Here is a 21,510-nt window from a genome sequence, read left to right on the forward strand (position 1 = left end):
AGGGTTAGAACTCGATGTTAATTGTGTGTCAACACATTTTGGGTCACCTACTCAAAAATAAATTTCAACTAATTAAGATGCTATCATCCTATTTAATACAACTTTAATTGTTGGCTCTTGCACTTGTAGATCCTTGCCATCTAGCTAGTAAAAATTTCTCCTTGCCATCCCTTACAATTTTTATATCCTTGCCCTGGCTGGCTTCTTGGTCATTCAAAAAAGTAATTTTGGAAGCTTCTTGATCAAAGTCATTTTATCAACAATAGGGTCAACAACTACACAAATGGGCCTTCAATTCTTCATCAAGGCAATTCTTCCTTTCAACCTTCCAACTCGAAGTTGGCTTATATGAAATCAAGTTTATCGGAAGCCTCCACAACACATGAACTTAGGGATTGCTCATAGGGACAAATTTTTAGAAGACAAAGTGTTTGAGGTCTTTCAAACTTTTATTTTCAATTTTTTTTTTTTTTTTGGATAACAATGGACTCATCTTTCGAGAAAGCAATTAAACTTATCCTCTTTCAACGAAAACTATCAAATGCCACTAAATTTGGTTAAAAGGACAAAATTCATGAGGCACAACGAGATACCTTGGGGTTTGAATTGGTGACCTCTAAAGTTAAGGTTTTAGAGTTATACTACAGGGCCAGACAACCTTATAGAGAGGCTTACAGAATAAGGTTGAAAAGACCAAAACACCCTCCACTGCACAACCCAGCTCCTTTCTCCCTTCTCCTATGGTAGATCTGCGCGCAGAACCCTCTCCTCCCTCTTCTCTATCTTCTCCGCGCAATCGTCGACCGCCGCGCCTCGTCGCCTCGCCGACCGTCGCTGGATGCAGCGACGGTCGGCGAGGCGACGATGTAACACCCCGTTTTCTTGAGCGCATTATAACTTGGGACAATTTCGGGACAATAAAATTTTTCTCTTTCAAACTAATTTTAAACCACATCATTCCTTGAATCCGTCCCAGAATTCTCATTCATTTTTCTCAAAAGAGAATCATTATACACATTAAATGCGGAAGCAGAGATCGAACCTGATATATTAACATTAATCATATCTTACATCACCATTCCTCAAAACATTCAAATTTCAAACTAGCAGAACTTAAATACATGGGCTATATAACGTACATTTCATTCCTCATGCACTCTGCTAAGTGTCATTTCATGCCTCATTCGTCCTCGTATCTGCTACAATTTTCATCTGGAACGTTTGAATATTCTAGAAACAAAGCCCAAGTTAGATGATGAATCATCTAAGTAAGGTTACAGAAAACATATTTCGTGTATGAATACAATATCTTACTCATCGTAAGGGTCAACTGCACCCTTTATGCTACTCACCATTTTTGCAACCACTTCTTTCGAAGCCGGGGTGTATGGGTGCACCCTTGGTAAAGTAGCGGTGCCAGTTCGTACTCTTTACGGCCACAATGAGCGTGATCAATGATATCAACGTATACATATGCATCTCATAGCATGTCATGTATACAGTCTACGTGATAGATACATATCAGAGCATGTCAATGTGATGAAAGCATTCCCGAGAATCGGGGTTTGAAACATAAATCATCTACAACCAACTATTTTTTATAAAACTAAATCCAGTTGGGAAGTACCATTTACCTCGATATTCGCGTCGTGCATCGTCTCAATTTGCGTGCCAACATCAGAATTCACACAAGTCACTTTGACTTAAGTCTCAAAGCATCCTAATCACCATAATTATTTAAATAAGTATTAAAACCTATTTTTCATAATTTCTTGCATTTTCTTTATTTTTCTCTCTATTTCTTCCTATTTTTTCTTAATAAATTCAAATTAAATATTTCTAAAATATTTTATCAAATATTTCACTACGAAAATTCATAAAATAATATTCTTAAATTTATGAAATTTTTTAAGAAATTTTACTCACCTTAATTTAGCCCCTCAGACTTTCTCGGTATGCGTGTCATATCCTCAAAGGCATGCCTGAACAATTTTCTTTTCCAAAATCTCTGAAATATTAATAAATATCTATTTCCTATTTTTCTAGGATTTTCTATAATTTTTCAACATTTTTTCCCCATTCTTTTTTCTTTTTCTTTTTCTTTTTCTTTCTCCTTCTCCTTCTCCTTCTCCTTCTCCTTTAAACAGAACTCCTATTTTTTTCCTTTTCTTCTTCTTTTCTTTTCTTTCTTCCTTTCTTTTCTTTTCTTTTTCTTCTTTTCTTCTTCTCCTTCCTTCCTTCTTCTTCTTCTTCTTCTTTTTTCTTCCTCCCATGCTTCATCTGCAATGCGAACCAGCGCACCAGCCATACCGCCGCCGCCGCTTGGCCCTCCACTGACCTCTACTCAGCCCTCCGCCAGCCACCTCAGCCTCGCCGGACCCCGCAGCCGCCACCCACATAGCCTTCTCCACTTGTGGCTAGCCTCTCTGCGTCGCGTCGACTTGCTGGAACTCGCGGCCATGGCTGCCATGGCCACAGCTTCGCTGCTCCTAGCCGCTTCTCGAGCCTTCACCGAGCCCTTCAGTCACCGCGTAGCTTGCTTCCACCACCACGACGTTGCTGGCCGCCCTTCGCCCGCTTGAGCTCGTTGCCCAGCCATTGGAGCTCGCAGCTGCTCTCTCTCTCTGCAACTCTCTGTTGCTTGCTCTGCTCAAATCTCTCAAGCTCTCATCTATTTATAGGTAACCCTTCACCCTCAACTGATCTAGCCATCCCTCGTTGCGTAAAGAGCTCTCCAAATCTTGCAAGTATGATGTGAAGTTGCAAGGCATGGTTTTTGAAGATGCAGAGGCGTGGAGTTGCAGACCATTGCGTGCCTAAGCACGCATTGATATAAGTAGACATATATATAATTATATAAAAAATTAAAAAATTATACATTTAAACCTCACATTTCATCTTAAATTCATTAAGACAATTCCTTAATTACAATTACATCCTCAAACACTGAATTAAATTATATTTAATTAAATAAATGAGTTTTACATATTTATTTATTAAATTTGCATCCGAGTGTCTCTTTTATGGCTAGAAATTTTACGGCATGTTAAAAATATTTCCTAAATAATAAAGTTTAGTATCATTTTGTGTCCACCAATGATTTTTCATTAATTTAGAAAAAATAAATAAATATTTTTTAATAAAAATTTTGACAAACTATATTTCTATCTAAAATGGGTAAATAACAATATTGGTCCTCAACTTTATATTTTGTGACAAATTAGTTTTTGTATTTTAATTTATCAAATAACAACCATTAAATTTGTAATTTTCCTACAATTTAATTCCTTTTTTTATTTTAAAACAGAGTTTTCATGTAATGATTTTTTACAAGAAACTGATTGATTTGCATGAACACACGCACACTTGGTTCTCTGCTGGTGCTTAAGAAGCTTTATATATATATATATATATATATACACACACACAAATGCATTGGTTCTTTATGCATGCGTGAGAGGAATTTGTATATTTTTATGCAAATGATAATAATTGTCATGTAGTTGATTCATTTACAAACAAAACACAAGAATTGCTTTTAACATAGACAGATGTATTATACTTGCTTGTATAGAATTACCTCTTACATGCAGTTTTTGGTCCTTGTATAGAATCGCTTGTGTGAGAGGCGACTCTATTTTTATTAACACATGACGATTCAATCTTATCTAAATATTATTTTTATGTTAGTTGATGTAAATGAGCTGAATCGCTCATGGCTCGGTGTTTGACGCATTAAAAATCTGTTCAAATTTACTTATTAAATTAAGGGAATCAAGTTTGAACTTAATTACAAAATTCGAATAATAAATAAGTTGATTTTAGATTCAGTAAAACTCAGCTCGATAACTCACAAGCTGTCTCGAACAGAGATTCTAAATTGTCAACGTCTATATGAAATGTGGATAAATCTTGAATATAAAGTATAAATTAAGTTCAATTAATTTATATACCATCATATTTTTATAAATATACTTATATTTATTTTGTTATATGCAATTATTTTATGTGTGTAATTTGCTATGCAAAAGTTTTAAGTTGAATAATTAAATTTAAAATTTATTTAATATTATTATATTAATTTAATATAACATATTTATATCTCTTGATAATAATAGTACAAAATTTTTTTTTATATTATAAAAACACTTTGAGATCAACAAAATCAATCCATCAAAGTTGACGTACAATCATGTAATTGGTTTAAAAAAATTTGTAAGAGCTTGTTCTCTGTAAAGCATTTTAATGTGTTATTTATTATTTTATAATTATATATGAATATTATATTTTATTTATATATTAATATATGCAAATATGATAGGCCGAGAAAATAAATAATAGTGTGAACCTAACAGAATTGAATTTTATAAACACAACCACAACACTGAAGGAAAGATATGATCAACAATGAATGTAAAAACCAATTATGTAAGAATATTTTTATCTCATTAATAGTAATTTTAAAATTGTTTTAAAATGTGAAAAACAATTAACAATTGATAATTGATTCAAAAAAATTAGTTATGTCAAAGGCTTAGGTTATGATTCAAAACCTATTGCAGAAACTTCAAGGTCTACACATGGAACAACAATAAAGCATGAAGAAGCTCTTAAAAGGACATGCAAGAAGGCAACTAATTCTTAGCATAAGCTTCTGGATCAACTAAATACTACTAAAACATTAGTAGATAGATTTAAATTCTCAATTAGCATATGATGTAGCTACACAACAATAATTGATCAAGAGTTTAATATAAATCTTAAAATATATTAAACTTTCAATCAATTGTCGTTGAGTAGCTACATCATATGTCAATTGAGAATTTATTATGTGAGTATTTAAGCAAATAATTACTCTTTAACCTACATCTCAACGGATTCACATAAACTCGGTCGGTCAGCCGGCTCAGCCCTTTATAGCATGGCATGAGTCTCTGCTCGTCTCACCAACTATTGCTAGTCTAGTGCATTCTGCATGGACAAATTTGCCAACTCCACTGCACCTATCTGCTGGCATAGACAAGAGATGAGAAGCTCAAAGCAGCTAAGCAAATTCCTCCTCCTGAAATGGTTGTAACCGAATATCACACGGTAGAGGATTATTTCTTCATCAGCAAGGTGAACCTTTGCCAACCCTGTCTGCATGCATGCTACTGCCGGCGCAGCCCCCTAAGTTAATGGTTAGTCCCCGGAAGCAGAATGATATTGCATGGCATCAACTGCTTTTGCAAGAGACATTGGTGCCTTGAGTCACTCTCTGAAACCGGATTAATCTGGCTCCTAGTTAGTGGTGCTCTCAAGTCCTTGTGTCTTTCCTTATCCAGGTTCTCACTTTTGGTCCTTCAGTACACTCACCTGGAAGTCTAGATGACATCAGAAGTGCTTCCCCTCTACTTTTGGAAAAAGGTTAGCCCAACGTGATTGAACACATGCAGGCATGCTTTCAATCAAAGAAACGGCTTGTTCATACCACACATTTGAGGAGATGCACCTGTCTCAATAGGGTCACTGGAAAAAGAAGTCAACAGAATAATGTTCAGGATAGATGAGATAAAACACATTTGCGCAAAATCAAATGGGCATCACATGAACCTGATGAGTGACTTCACTCTGGTAAATCGTTGATCCAATTCTTAGATGACACCTGCAACGTACTCTTTCCATTTGACACTTTTATTGTTCAAAAATCTAAGAATCCCTTCATTCTCTTCCATTATAAACACAGTTCCCGCTTCAGAGGAGACCCTGAGAACAAATAGCTTTTTTTCCTAGAGAAATGAAAAAATGAAGAGCAAACCAGTTCATGAGATTAAAGATTTACAATAGCAGCAACAACTAGTTTCTTCCTTTCAATTAAGCTTGGAAGGAAGGAATTGAAGATAGTTTAGAGCTTCGAATCTATTAGTTGCAACAATATTTCTTGAGAATAAATCAAAACAATTAGATGAATTTATAGCTCAAAAATAGATCACTTGCATTTAATCTCAATCATTTAGAAAGGAGTAGTTAACATAATGGAAATATTGACAACATCAACATCTCACCTTTTCAAGAAAATAGTGTTCTCCTTTAATATTTCAAATATCTTTTATCAGTTTTGAAAGAAATAAAATCCAATAGGAAAAAATTGACGGCCACCTTGGTTTTGACTCTAGAGTAGCAAATTAAAATAGCCAAAGAATAAAAAAAGAAAATAACAAATTAGGTACATTAGAAGAACCTAAAATCAAGATAACACTAACAAATAAGTAAAATCAAAATTTCTATGCGAAACCCAAATTCCCCAATTTATCATATACGGTGCAGATATACGAATATTCATGCGCCTATCTAATAATTAATCTAACTTTTGATTAACGTGAGTTCCAAAATAAACCTTCACTTAATTTTTAATTGAATATATTTAAACTAATTGATTTCTAACTAGAACTAGTTATTTATTTTATTATTACTGCTATTTTGTTTGGGTTAGGGTTAAGCCCACTGAAAAAGTTTCAAACTTTCTACGCTTTAATTGAGTTTAATTCAGCTGGTGCAAGAATTGGACCAAAGCCTAAAGAAGTCCAATCCTTTTGCTTCAAATCAGATGCCCCCACGGAGCTCTTATATTTAGTGTTATATACATATATTATATATTATATCCTAGCCAGGAATTCATCTAATTTACCACTTTTTTTAAAAATTGCAAAATACCATCTTAAGCAAAATAATTGTCGTAATACCATTTTTTCGTACACACCAGACACCACTTGTGGAAGGCTGGAAGTGCCAACAAGGCTGGTCAGCAAAGACAAACTGCCTGCAGAAGAGGCAGGTCTATACAAGCATAATAGAAACCCCTCTCAGAAAGATGGTTCTTGTGTTTTGTTTGCATACAGATGAATGTGGGTTGTGTTTTTAGAAGGTGAAGCACATATATGTACATGAATCATTGGCATTCAAATTTGTGATTCTAATACTAAACAGAAAAGAGGTTTGTTATTAAAATAATCAATAGGTTAAGAGTTTACGTTCTTCATGTTGCAACTACTAATTAACGAACACCTGAGGCTGTAATGCATAATGCACAAAACAAAAGAAGAGGAAAAGGCCAGATCTGATTCATCATCACCAGATCTGGCAATCGAAGGCCTTGCAAACCACTGCCACAAATCATTCTGTGAACAACGGCCATGCCTCTGCTCTTTTTCTCTCTTCCACATTTTTTGCTCATAGAAGAAGAAGATCATCATTTCCAGAAGATACACAAATACACACACTTGGTTCTCTGCTTGTGCTTAAGAAGGTTTATATATATCTTTTATGTATATATATATACACACACAAACACATTTGTTCTTTATGCGTGAGAGGAATTTGTATATTTTTATGCAAATGATAATAATTGTCATGTAGTTCATTCATTTACAAACAAAACACAAGAATTGCTTTTAACATAGGCAGATCTATTATACTTGTATAGAACTGCTTCTTACACGGGCAGTTTTAGGTTGTTGTATAGAACCGCCTGTGTAAGAGGCGATTCTGTATTTAATAACACATGGGCCTCTCTCCCAAGTCTGGAAAAGTGGTATTCAGGTAATTATTTTGCATATGAAGGTATTTTGCAAATTTCTTTTTAAAAAAGTAGTAAATTAGTAAAAAAGTTCTCCCTGCTATCTCTTATGTTCAGTCTTCTATGTATTAGACACTTGCCATTAGCCTGTTGGTTAGAGATGGTAATATAGAGTGGGGTGGGTCGACCCGACCAAAAAATAAATCCATTTAAAAAAATTAATTGGAAAAATAAATCCATTTAAAAAATTAATCGGGTAAGGTGCATAAGACAGGTAAGTGGGGTATTACCCCATGAAATAGCAGGTCAGGGGGCAAAACTCACTGAGGATGCACTGATACCCACTTCCATTGAGTTACAAATTCAATTCTCCTTTATTCATCTTATTTACAAAATTGCACTTGAGATAAAATGAAGGCATTCTTGTGTTAAGATTTGAAGACCCCCTCCAGCGGTACCTCAAAACTTGTTTTTGGAGTTCTGGCATTGTACTCCTAGATCCAGTGTTGGGCCCTTATGATCATTTTAAATTTTTTTTCCCATTTATCTTTTGTTTGAATGTTTTAAAAATTTCAAAAGCAGAATTGTTTCATTTTATTCAGAGGAAACAATTTTCAATTGTTTCTCAAATTAAGCTGATTTAGAGAACTCTTCGGGAACATGTTTTTGGGAAACATAATTAATTTTTATTTGCAGATTCATTTGGTTTACACGCATTTCTTCGTTCAGAAACTCCAACCACAAATTAGCTTACAACAAATCAAGTTTGCAGGTAGCCTACACATGTGTCATGACCGAAGATTCCATAGAAGGGCATTATAGTAATAGACTTAGCAAGTTGTTAGGAGATATTTCGTAATGCTGTTACAGCACATGGATACTGTTATTTTTGTTAGATGAAGCCTATAAAAGGTTGTTGGTAGGAGAAGGAAAGGAAAGGTTGAATGAATGAAAATCTTATTTCTATCTCTCTCTCTCTTAATTCTCCTTCCCCTCTCCCGTCTCTCCCTCTCGTTCTTCTTTCCCCTCTCTTCTGTTCTTCTGTTTCACCCCCCTTCTTCTTCTGACTTTCCCCCTCATTCTTCTCATTTCCTCCCCCAAACCAGGCAATTCTTGGTTCTAAACCTATGCGGATCCTTCCGATTTCCGATCTAATCCTAGATTAAACCCTAGGATCATGACAACATGATTAGATGATGAAGCATTTGCGGGCATTTCAACATTTATTATCTGGTTTCTGTAGCAACGGGGCTCCTATTTGAGAAAGCAATAATAATAATTGTCAAATTCTAATAAACTTGCAGTCAAAGGGTAAATTTGATAGTGCAAATCGAAGGAGAGGACTGACCGAACATACAAGTACTACTAAAGCCAAAGCCAAAACCAGACACTGATAGCCAAAAGAAAATACCGAGAAAGTGAGAGAGATCGCGAAACGTACCTCCGAGCTAGGGTTTAACACAGTCTCGCAAACCCCCTAACGCGTGAGAGATGACACTACAAGAATTTATAGATATAGACACTACATGATACAAATGGATCATTTATAGATATAGACACTACAAGAATTTGGATTTTTTACGATAAATTAATTTACCACAATAATTATGAAAATTATCACAATATATTTATTGTGATAAAGTTAGCTTCTTTTCGTGTTAGTTAGTTACAGTAAGCTTGTCTCAATAAGTATATTATGACAAAATCGAGTTTTGTCACAATATCATCAATTTTATCGTGACAAAAAATATTTTATCACTTAAGCGAATTTATTATGACAAATAATTTTGTAATAAAAAAATATTTTTTGACACAATATGTACTATTTAGTCACAATAAATTCAAATTTTAGATACAAATCATATTTTTATTGTGACAAAGTGTATCTTGTGACAAAAAATATTTTGTCACAATTTAAATAGTGACAAAACTTATTTGACATAATTTTTAATGTGATAAAATTAATTTTGTCACTTATTACCTAATTTGACAATAAATTTTTGTTGCATATTCTATAATGACTAATAATTTTGTTAATTATTTAATATTATGACAAATATTTTTTTGATAAAATAGAAATAGTGACAAAATAAATTTCTCAAAATTATTTAATAGTGATAAAATATTTTTGTCAATTTCTTAATAGTGATAAAAATATTTGTGTCAGTAATTAGTACAAGTGACAATGTTTTTAGTAAAAAAATATTATTATTGATGAATTTTTTCACTTAGTTAAAACATATTACAAAAATATTTTTGTCAAAATTATAAAAGGGTGACAAATATTTTTTCCATTTGTCATAACTATAGACAAATTTTTTGTGTTTATTTAAAATATTTTTAGTGATAAAAGTCATGTTGTTGAAATTATTTTAAAGATAAATATTGTTCATCCTTGTGTCAATTTTTTTTTTTATATTTTTCTTTATATTCAAAATATTGCCATAACATACTATTACAATTCAAAATTTAATATAAACTAAAAACTAAATAAAGGCTTGAAATATAATAAAGTCAACAATGTTAAATATAATAAATAAAAATAATTCAAAATACAGAAAGTTATCATTACTAAAATAAAAATAATGCTAAAAAAATACTATTTTCATTCCCGAAACATAAAATTTAATTAAAGTTACTGGGTACCAAACATCATTGATCTTCATCCACTTATTGTTCCATAATCCCACTTGTTATTCCATAATTTCAATCTACTAAAAAAAAAATAATTAGAATACATGAAAATTAAATGGATTTGAATTGAATAAAGTAGTTAATTAATAATTACATTATATGTTTACCTTTATGGAAAGAAGTAGATGTATTCACTTCACCTCTTCGTTTATGGCTAACTCATCAATCAAAAATTTAAATTGATCATAAGATTCTTGTGGGTTACTTATTTTGATTTGTTAGTTTTGTATTTACTTTCTTAATTCACTATTTCATTTTTTAGATTTCAATTTTTTTAGTTTTTAAAAGAGTTTTTAGTTCTAATTCTCTAAATTTACTTAGTTTCGTCCCATAACCAAGTCCACGAATATATCTAAATTTTGACTTCAAAACCTTTTAAAAAATTTGGCGTCTAATTGTCTCAATACCATCCTTTCATTGCTTTAACTTAAAAACCATTCATTTGCTCCTATAAAAATAAAAATAAAAGTTAATTCAAGCATAAAAATTTATAAAAATTGATAGTTACAATAAGAATGGCAGAATTGCTTTGAACATCTCACTTATGGAAGGCTTCAGTGAACAAAATTCAAAAAATTCTTTATAAGCCAATACATTGCCCACACCCCCTCCGGCTGGGGTTGGGGGGTGTTGATTTGTAACTCTAAAATATTTGTATTAATATATTATTAAAAACAATCCTAAACAATGAATTCATCAAGAATCTAAGAGAAAATCAAGAATATTGTGAAATCAAACAAAAGAGAATACGTTCTTAAAGTTGTTGTAAGCTTTAATCTAATAAAAAATACTAACAATAGTAATCAAAATCACAACATCGAACTTAAAATTTCTTAAAAATTCACCTTAAGAGAAAGGTTGAGAATGTTGAGACAAATCCGGCCTCCAGTGTCGCAATTGGAGTGATAGATTTGCATTGCAAAGGTCACAATTGGAGGCCAAAAGGGGTATGTGTTGCAAAGATCACAATTGGAGGCTGAAAGGGGTACCTACAACCCCCATTCCCCCAAAGTCCACTTAAATTGTCACCCGAATAAAGTAAAAATCAACAAAACATAAGATGTAACGGCCCACCTCTCGGAGCCCCTACCGCGGATAGAGGATCCGTGAGAGGGTCATTATAAAAATGATATCGAATAATGACGCACCTACAACACACACATAACCCTTTTTGAAATCATAATTTTTCTTTATTATAACATCTCATCATAATCTTTACAAACCATTCATCACCTGGGCCCACCTGGGCTTACATAACATGCGACAAACTCTGAAAACATAAACATTAACCTTATTAAGACACGAGGACACCCAGGATCTAGTTTTGGGAGAGCTCTGCACTTGCTACCATGACTTGACGGTCTGGACCCAAACCCCGATGAACACACCTGCGATCTCAGGATATGCTGACCTGGAATGATGTAAAACAAACATGAGTCGTGAGACTCAGCAAGCTCATGAAATGAAGGCTAAGGGTTTAGGATAGAACTCTTCCCATGATACCCCATGCAATTCATGCCAATGCAATCACGTCATGTCATGATCTATACGTACCTTACTTCTACATGCATAACATAAATTTAACTGCACATAAGGAACCAGAGGCCCACATAAGTCAAACATTGGCACCCGGGTCCCACAAACAAACCTGTTGTAGCCTAACATAGGCTACCATATCATCATTCTCTTAGACCAGCCTTTTCCTGACATGGTCGGCTTTTCCTGACATTCAACTTTTGTCTTTTTCTGATACTTGTTACATACTTTTCTTGATTCCCATCATATTCTCATGTGTTCATCATGTCATACATCACATAATCATATACTTTCGCGATCTTGGTCTTCCCTCGGGCTAACCCCGAGCTAATATCTAAGCCGAGCCGAAGCTCACATGAGTCGGTACTCCCGACACCTGGCACGGTACTCTCGTCCAGAATAACAGTAACATTAGAACCATGCAATGCAACACATAAGAAATGCAAGGGCTTCTATAGCATAAACGTGATGACAAGGCCCCCATAAACCAAGCATCAGGCCCTGCTACGCCCACACATAAGAATTCACACATGCGACATGCTCTAAATGCATATGCTCATCTAGGATACCCAAATTGGCTCTTAGACCAACCGGGTCATGCAAATGTTCACACATCCCGTCACACACAAAGCATGTCCCCACGTGAATGCAACCCAGCCCCTTGTAGCACACACATCATGAAATGCACAAACCAAGGCCAGAATCTGGAGTACCAGCTCTTCTGGCCGTCTAGCGCTTATCGTAACAACCGATAACTGGCGCCCATACATCCAGCTATCAACTGCCACGACCCACGGTCAACAGTCAGTGACTTTGTATCCATACCCTTAGACACACTTACTGACCCTATTAACTTTAGATTCTCTAAACTTAACATTACACAACATTTCTCCATAACTTTTCATGTACATAATCACATAGCATCATGACATCATTCTCATTCTTCCTTATTCATAGAAAACCATCTTAACATACATAATAGACTCTTTAACACATTTTCCTAATTCTAACCATAACCAATTTCTCTAAGAACCTAACCCCAACGGGTTCTGCATCATTCCCAAGGGAAGCGGAGCGATACGAAGCTCCGTGACGGTCGAAATAAAAGACACCATGACATCCTTACTTGGCTTATCCCATTAACAATAAACTCATTAATTAATAAAATAAAAGTCATAAAATGGTTACTAGGCGGATTATTATTATTTATGCGTAGAACCGAATCACGGTGAGGGAGGATTTAGAGTAGAAGAAATCTCAAAGACTTTCAAGGGAATTAAATAACACGAAGAGAGGGTTAGGAGCTTGCCTGAAAATGGCTGATTTCAGCCTCTCTTGTGCTCCCGATGTGAATTAAATCATTTCCTAACAAATAACACAACCGGAACGTAAATTAATTATTTCTAATCGCGCAAAATTTATAATTTACATATATCATGCTTCTACAAATTTTTACCCACATACCTGATCACTTCCTATGCCAAAAAATTCTAAATTTTTTTTATTTTTCCTTATTTCCTTTTCTTTCCTCTCTTTTCTTTCTTTCCTTCCTTTTCTTCTTCTTCTTCTTCCTTTCTTCTCCTCCTCCCCGCGCCCGCTGCTCCCTGCGCTTCTTCCTCCTTCTTTCCTTCTTCTCCTCCCTTTCTTCTTTCCTTTCTTCTTCTTCCTCTTCCTTTTCTTCTTCTTCTTCTTTCTTTCCTTCCCCGCGCGCTGCTCTTCCCACCTTACTGCCCAAGCTTATCTCATTTGCACACAACTCAATGGCATTAAAGCCATAAAAAGACATGGCCAAGACAAGGCCACGCCATGCATACACACATATAAATATATATATATATATTAAGTCATTAATTTAATTTAAGTTAATTTGATTTACTTTCTTATTATTACTATTATTATTATTGTTATTACTATATTTTATTTTATTATTTTCATAACTACTTTCAATTAATTTAATTAATCACCTTAATTTCCTATTTCTTTAAAATATCATAAATAAATATTTCTCAAAAATTTCTAAATATTCTAAGATATCCACAACATCTAAATTAATTATTTTTACTTGTCTCCAAATTTTTGAGATACTACATAAGAGATCACAATTGGAGGCTGAAAGGGGTACCTACAACCCCATTCCCCCAAAGTCCACTTAAATTGTCACCCAAATAAAGCAAAAATCAACAAAACATAAGCGATTCTCAAATATAAAGCACTTCCAAACCACACCTTTTGGGTATCTAAGAGGCTGTTTGGCTTAGCGATTTGACCGCTTATAAGCCATTTTACAGTTGATAAGTTATACAACTTCTGAAGGTTACGTGTTTGGCAAAGATTTTGAGCGTAAAAGCTGCCTCGCTTAAAAGTTATTATACCAGGGTTTTCTAAAAGTTGGTACCCCCAGCTTTGCCCCAAAACGCTGCTAAGTTGATCAATTAAAATACCAAAATGCCCTCATATATTTTTCATATTTACAGGCGTAACCTTCATAACGGTTACATCTTCTCCCAAATCTCTTTCTTCCATCACTTTCTCCCCAAGCTTTGCTCTACCATAATTGCCGCCGCAGCCATCGCCCATTAATGTGAGAATTTATTCACATATTTATTGGTCATAATTAAATAGTATTTTAAGTATTTTATATGTGTTTTATCTATAATTGTCTAGTATTTTGAGCTTATTTTATATATATTTAATTTTTAGTATTTTTTGTTATTTTACATGAATGTTATTGTGTTTGGGTTGAAAAAAAATAAAAAATAAAAAGATATTATAAAGTTAATACTATAAATTAATATTACAATATAAATTAAAAATAAATATTATAAATAATTAAAATTAATATAATTAATAATATATTAAATATTATATTATATATATATTACGTATATATATTATATATGTGTGTGTGAAGTGGCGTGAAGTTGGACTTAGGGGCATATATGTTATATATTATTTTATTAAATTAAGTGGTGTGAAGGTGGAGTCTTAGGGTGTGCGTGAGCCTGGCATACATATATATTATATATATATATAATATTAAGGGTTGGTTTTGGCAGAGACTTGGGAGGCAGCAGAATTCGAGAAGCTGTGCAGCGCACAGTGAAGGCGCAAGGAAGGAAATAAGGGAGATTGAAGGAGTGGTGGCAGGAACAGAAGGACGTGGCGCACGCAGCAAAAGCAGGCGGACGCAAGCAACACAGATTCAACGCCCAGATATGTTTCGGATCTGGGTTAGGGGATTTATTTCTTCTTCTTCTTCCTTATTTACTTAATTCTCTTATGCTCCTAATGTCGCTTTGAATTTTAATTAATTCTATCATGAATTAATATGTTAAACTAAGTCCATGTATTGGCCGAAACTATGATGATGCATTTTTTATAATTTTATGTGATTGAATAAATTGGGTTATGTTGAGTTATATGGTATTGAATTTAATGTTTGTAAATAATTGGCCATTATTTACATGATTTGATGCCTAATCTTGAGACCGAAAGGAGATAGTTTAGGAATTGCATCGTAGGTACCATACACCATAAAGTAAAATCGACTAGAAATAGAATTCGATTTCTTTGTGCGGCTTTTAGCAATAAGATAGGAATTTCACAATTTTTAATGCGTTTTCATTTAATTAAACTTTTATAGAAATATAGGAAGTTAGTAAATGAAAATAGACTCGTTATAGCCTAAAAATAGGATAACGAATGTATTAGGAGATTTTGCCGTCACATACTCAATTTACCAATTCATTCCCATAAAAATCTATTATTTGCATTGCATAGCTAGGTTCAAACATGTGCCTTAGTTATTAAAATCCATTGATTTCTTGATTCAAGTTTCCTTCTAAATCAATTTTATTTTATTAGTCTAATTAATTAATTATTTTTTTTCTATTCTTTATTAAATCTGGAATTTTTGATTATCTAAATAATAAAGAAAGTTTAAAAATTTGGTACTTGAAATCTTTTCTCGTGGGAACGATATTCTTACTTACTACTATATTACTTGTTCGACCCGTACACTTGCGGTATATTTTAGGGTGATCACCCATCCTCCATACCGCCATCAACATCACTGTAGTTCAGCTGGGCCGCTGAAAGCAGCGTTGTTCCAGATCTGGGTTGCGCCATCACCGATCCTTCTTCCAGATTCGTCACAGCAAGCAACCTTCGATTTTGGGTCGCGCAAGAACCTGCTGCCTCCTTCTTCTCCAGATCCACCACTTCTGCCTTCTTCTTCTCCAAATTCGCTATTTTCGCCTCATTCTTCTTTAGATCTACCGCCGCAAGAGAGAGGCTTCTTCTCCAGATCCGGCGTCCCCGTTGTCGTCACTGGTGAGTCTCCTCGTTGTCGTGCACCGCCTTTGCTTCCAGCAGTCCAACGCTGTTATCTGTCCCCTTCTTCTATTGTTTGCATATTCTCCTGCCACTTCTTCTTTCAGATCCGCCCCCTTCATTGGTATATCTCCTTCTCCCATTGTTTGCATCTTCTTGTTTGCATATCAACGTAGCTTGCCTGTTCTGTTGTGTTGTGATAATTTACTTGTAAATAATTTTTGTTATATGTTTATATTTCTGTAATATTATTTGCAAACAATAATAAACTTGTGATAATTTACTTGTGTTGTGTTGTGATTAATGTGGTGTTGTAAAAATTGTGTTATTGATCTCTCTCATATGTTTAATTTCTGTAATATTATATGTTTAATTTACTTGTTGCATTACGGTTATAATTACATATTTCAAGAATTGCAAGAGTGTAGGCAGTTGTTTGACATTTTGTCTTCCTTTTCGGGGAATTGTGGATTCGTATTTGGTAACTGTTTTTTGAATTGTGATGGAAATGAATATGTCAAAGTCAGATTGTCACCAAGAAATAGAGTAAGGAATGCAAAATTATATGACTGGAAAATAGGATGTAACTTCTGCCAAGTTCTGTTGTCAAAAATGGTAGGAGCCATTGCCTATCAAGTGGATACAGTTATATCTTATCTAGTGCAATTTTCTATCCTCCATATTTTGCGTGTGACAGCTTGAGTTGTTTGTGAGTATTGACTAATTCAACTATTTCTATTATGACTTCGATGGGAAAATTCATTGGTGGGTTGATGTACAGAGAAAATGATTAGTTGCTTTTTGTTCTCTTTGCTTTTGTATGATATGAATAACCAAACAATGAAGCATGTCCTCACTGAGGCAATCATCCAATCATGTTCTGGTCCAGGGTTGTTGAATTTAATTTCCATAATGTGTCTCGTATTTCATTAGAGATAGATAAAGATTGCAACTTGCAGGGGGCTAATTTACTTGTTGTAAATAATTTTTGTTATATGTTTATATTTCTGTAATATTATTTGCAATGTGTTGTGTTGTTATTAATTTAATTGTTGTAAATAATATGTTTCTGATAGCATTTTGTGATTTCTGTAATACTATGTTTTGTGATATAAATTTGTAATTTTGTGATTACTTTTTGGCCACTTTTGCTATAATTTTTATGTTTAATTTTTGAGAGAAACAAATGCTAAACGTTTCGGTGTCTACACATGGCTCCCATGTTAGTTAGGGATTTAGGTATACTATATTCAAGTTTATGCCTATATTCTAGTTTATGCATATGTTTACCAATACCTTCGATTTTTTATGTCTCCTACATTGTATATTGGTTATGATATAGATTGATAAAGGAAAAAAAAGGATGAACAATGTTTCCAATAAGGGGCGATATTATGCCAAGTGGGATGACCAAGTACATCTACAATTTATAGAGCTGGTAGAACAAAAGATTCAGAAGGGAAATAGGCCAGGATCATTTATAAATAAAGATGGATGAAAAAATTTGGTCAAGAGTTTTAATGAAGTAATAGGAAAATGTTATGACAACAAACAATTAAAAAACCATTGGGATTCTATGAAGATAGAATGGACACTTTTTAAGCAAATGATGCGAGGAGAGTCAGGTTTAGGGTGGGACGAAAGAAATAAGACTATTGCGGCAGATCACGATTGGTGGGAACAAAAAATAAAGGTATTTCCATTTGTCATCTATTTGATGATTTTTTTTTATCTCTTATATGCTAATTCATACAATAAATGACAATTAGTTTGCATTTGTGGGTTTACAGGAAAATAAAAATTTTCAAAAATTCAAGAACAAAGACCTGTCCATCATATGGTTTCGCTATGATGGCTTGTTCTTTGATATTGCAGCAACTGGGGAAAGAGCACGAGCTCCATGTCAATACGAAGCTCCAACCCAACTTTCAAGTACTGATAAAGAGGATGATGCAATTGACAACACTCAGGAAATACATGATTATGGAGAGCCATTCGCTAGGGATAATACTCCCAATGATGTCAAAACTGGTGACGATTTGTTTCCAGAACCAAGCTGGCAACAAGAGACAGCACCGAGTGCTAAAAGGGTTAGAAAGGAAAAGATGTCAACTGCCGTTATGTTGAGAACAAATATTGAAGAATTGATGCAACTATATTCAAAGAGCACAAATACTTCACACTCAGTTGCAGGACCAGATGCAGAGAGTATTCCAAAATGCATGACTGTATTGAAGAGTCTCCACATCCTGGTTGGGAGTAGGTTGTGGAATTTTTTTTGCACTCTTTTTACAAAGCCAGCAAATCGAATTGTCTTCATCAATCAACTAGATGATGAGGCCAGAATGTCTTGGTTGGACTACCTCTATCAGAGAGATGAGGAGCATCGACCTCTATTGTGAAGATTTTTTTTAATATGTTTGAACTAATTTGGGTTATGTTTGAACTAATTTGGCTTCCAAGTTTAGGATTATTTTGTTTAACTTGTTGCGAAGAATTGTTTTATGTTTGAATGCAATTTGGTTTGGTGATAATTTTATAGACTTGACTTGTTTAATGTAGTTGGAATGTTATTGCCTTCCTTAATTGAGTTGGTAATATTTGTATGTAGACATGAGTTTATGTTTGTGAAATTGAGTTGAGTAATTAACATCGCTAGTTTTCATACATCTAATGTTTAATGCTTTACTTACAGATTAATGAATCATTCGGATAATGCATATGATGAAACAAATGATGAGCAAGGTAATATAGAAGCAAATACCCAATCAATGTTCTTATTCAGGCAAGTTGCAGGGGTTATTCTAACTTATTACGTGAAGTATATGTTAAAAGAACCATGCTATACATCTCAAAGGACAAGTCATATGCTTGTTCAAGAAATATTATGTAAGCACCCCCGCCCGAATAGCCTAACCGCCGGGACTACCCGAACGGGAGCGCCTACGGGAGGAGAAAAATAATGAAACACGAGACAAAGACCACCCCAGCATGCATACACGAAAATAAGAACAGCGAAAACAAAGCTCAAGACATGCATGCACTATGGGTATCCCGCTAACACAGCGGTCACAAGATAAATAAAAGAATACGAACTCCTGTACCGACATACACAAGACTCGAGAAAACACCTGGCACAATACGAAATAATAGAGCAAATTCTACTTAGACATCAGAGTGGATAGGGATTGACGAGACTGCCTGTACACCACACCGACTCTGCCGTTAAAGCTGACTCAGCAAGCATAAGGAAGAAAAGGCAGAAGGCTACACAAAACCAGAAATCTCACCCCAGAATAAACCCCCAGGTACACACAAGTCATGAGACACTACAATACAACAGCTCATTAGCATAACAAAATAAAAGCACATACCGGTCCTTGGGGTCCACATAAGACACTTGGCACCCAAATCCCATACCAACCTGCCGCTGCCCTGAAAGGCAACAAATATCTCCACAAACTTGCGCGCGCAATCCCGAGTCGGTACTCCCGTCACCCGTATCCGTCGGTACTCCCGACAACCGAGCCATAGGCTCCCTCGGAACGGTACTCTCGTCCGAGAACTAAATACTACCAGTATCCATGCTCACAAAGAAATGCAATGGCGTAGTGAGCATCAACGTGATACAAGGCGCCCATACATCCAGGCATCAGGCCATGCTTCGCCCACATAGTAAACCACATGCCATGCATATGCTCGTGCTGGATGCAACCTAACCAAACTAGAATGTCCGTGTCCAAGCATACTCAATAAATGAATATCCTAACATGCATCCCGTATCCATGTGCATATCAAATCATGAACAGTAATACAAGGTATCTAATCATGCAGTAAATCACATACCGGCAGAGCTAGTCAGCAGTGCCCAACACCGGCCAACAGTTAGTGAATAGGAGTGTCCGCCCGACGGTCCACTTCAGGGCCGTACCGTAGTCTACCCCAACGTCACCAAACGGTTGACCCCTGCCCCACTGCTCAATAGCTCTAACCAAATCATAAGTAAATCCGAGAAAAATCGTAAATAAAACCCGCATGACTAGGAACCTAGTTCCCCAACTGGGTTCAGCATCATTCCGAAAGGAATGGGGGCGGTACAAACCCCCGTAGGCTCACAACGAATAAAATTATAGAAGCCTCAGATTTAATTTAAATTAAAACAAATGAATAATAGTTCAACCAATAAGACAAGGTGCCGAATCAAAGTAAGGGAGGTGATAAAATACAGGAAATCACGGGGTCTTACACGGGAATTAAAGAACACGAGGAGAGGGTGAGGAGCTTGCCTGAAAACAGCTGCTTTCAGCCTCTCTTGTGCTCCCGATGCGAATTAAATCATTTCCTGACAAATAACACAACCGGGACTTAAATTAATTATTTCTAATCGCGTAAAATTTATAATTTAAACATATCACGCTCTATTAATTTTTACCCACGTACCTGATGCTCGTAATTAACTGGAATTCTAAACTTGAGTAAATAATTAATTATATACTATTAAGGAACACCAATAAGCATCATATATATATATATATATATAAAAGTTGTCCATTTGCAATATACCTATAAACATATATATATATAATTATATATATAAAAGTTGTCCATTTGCAATATACCTGTAAACATATATATATATAATTATATATATATATATGTACCAATCTAATTTCTTCCAAGAGATCACACCCAGAAGACACCCATTATTTATCTTAAACCTCCTCCAGTGAACACACACTCACGTACACAGCAACTCACGGCCAAAGGTCACTTAATCTTCCTCACACACATATTCAACATTCACTGTGCACCTGAACATATATATATATATATACATATAAACTTACGCATGGTGATATGCACACCCAGTAAACACGCTCAAAGGCCAATTTTTACAACTCACTATCCAAACTCAAACGCGCACACAGTAAAGTCCCTCAATGGATATATACATATATATTTATATAGAAAAACTATGCCTACATCCTACAATCACCCCAGCACGTTACAAAGCAGCACCCCTTGCTCGCTGCTCACACTCACCTGCACCTACATGAATACATTACTATATATATATATATGTATATAAATCAACACCCACACTTAAAACACTCACAACGAGCACCCCTTGAAAAATAACAATAAAATTCCTCATAGAGGCCTACCTGAGAGCTGCTTTACAGAGAATAACCATATTTATATCTATATATATATATATATATCTACATACTGCACCCATACACACACAACCTCACATACAAAAATATTTAAATTTCAATTTACCTGTATTTTCCTCACAATTCCTCTTGAATTTTCACAATTTTCATCACCCCCTGCGCCTTTCTTCTTCTTCTTCTTCTCTGCTCTTCTTCTTCCCTGCGCCTTCACCCTGC

General features: G+C 34.7%; 1 long non-coding RNA gene across 5 annotated transcripts in view; it reads right to left on the reverse strand.

Moving 5' to 3' along the window:
• Positions 1-4,525: 4,525 nt before the first annotated feature.
• LOC127813557 (uncharacterized) overlaps positions 4,526-21,510 on the reverse strand; it is a 60,230-nt gene continuing 43,245 nt past the window's right edge. Inside the window, exons 2-3 of one of the 5 annotated variants that reach the window (XR_008026125.1) lie at positions 5,593-5,768; positions 4,528-5,508 (exon numbers count right to left, since the gene is read on the reverse strand). This is a non-coding gene — a long non-coding RNA (uncharacterized LOC127813557). Of the gene's footprint in view, positions 5,509-5,592; positions 5,769-21,510 lie in introns of all 5 variants that reach the window. The other 4 variants (XR_008026124.1, XR_008026127.1, XR_008026128.1 and 1 more) reach the window with 4 other exon arrangements.

This window comes from Diospyros lotus, chromosome 11 (assembly GCF_014633365.1).
Source record: "Diospyros lotus cultivar Yz01 chromosome 11, ASM1463336v1, whole genome shotgun sequence".
NCBI lineage: Eukaryota > Viridiplantae > Streptophyta > Magnoliopsida > Ericales > Ebenaceae > Diospyros > Diospyros lotus.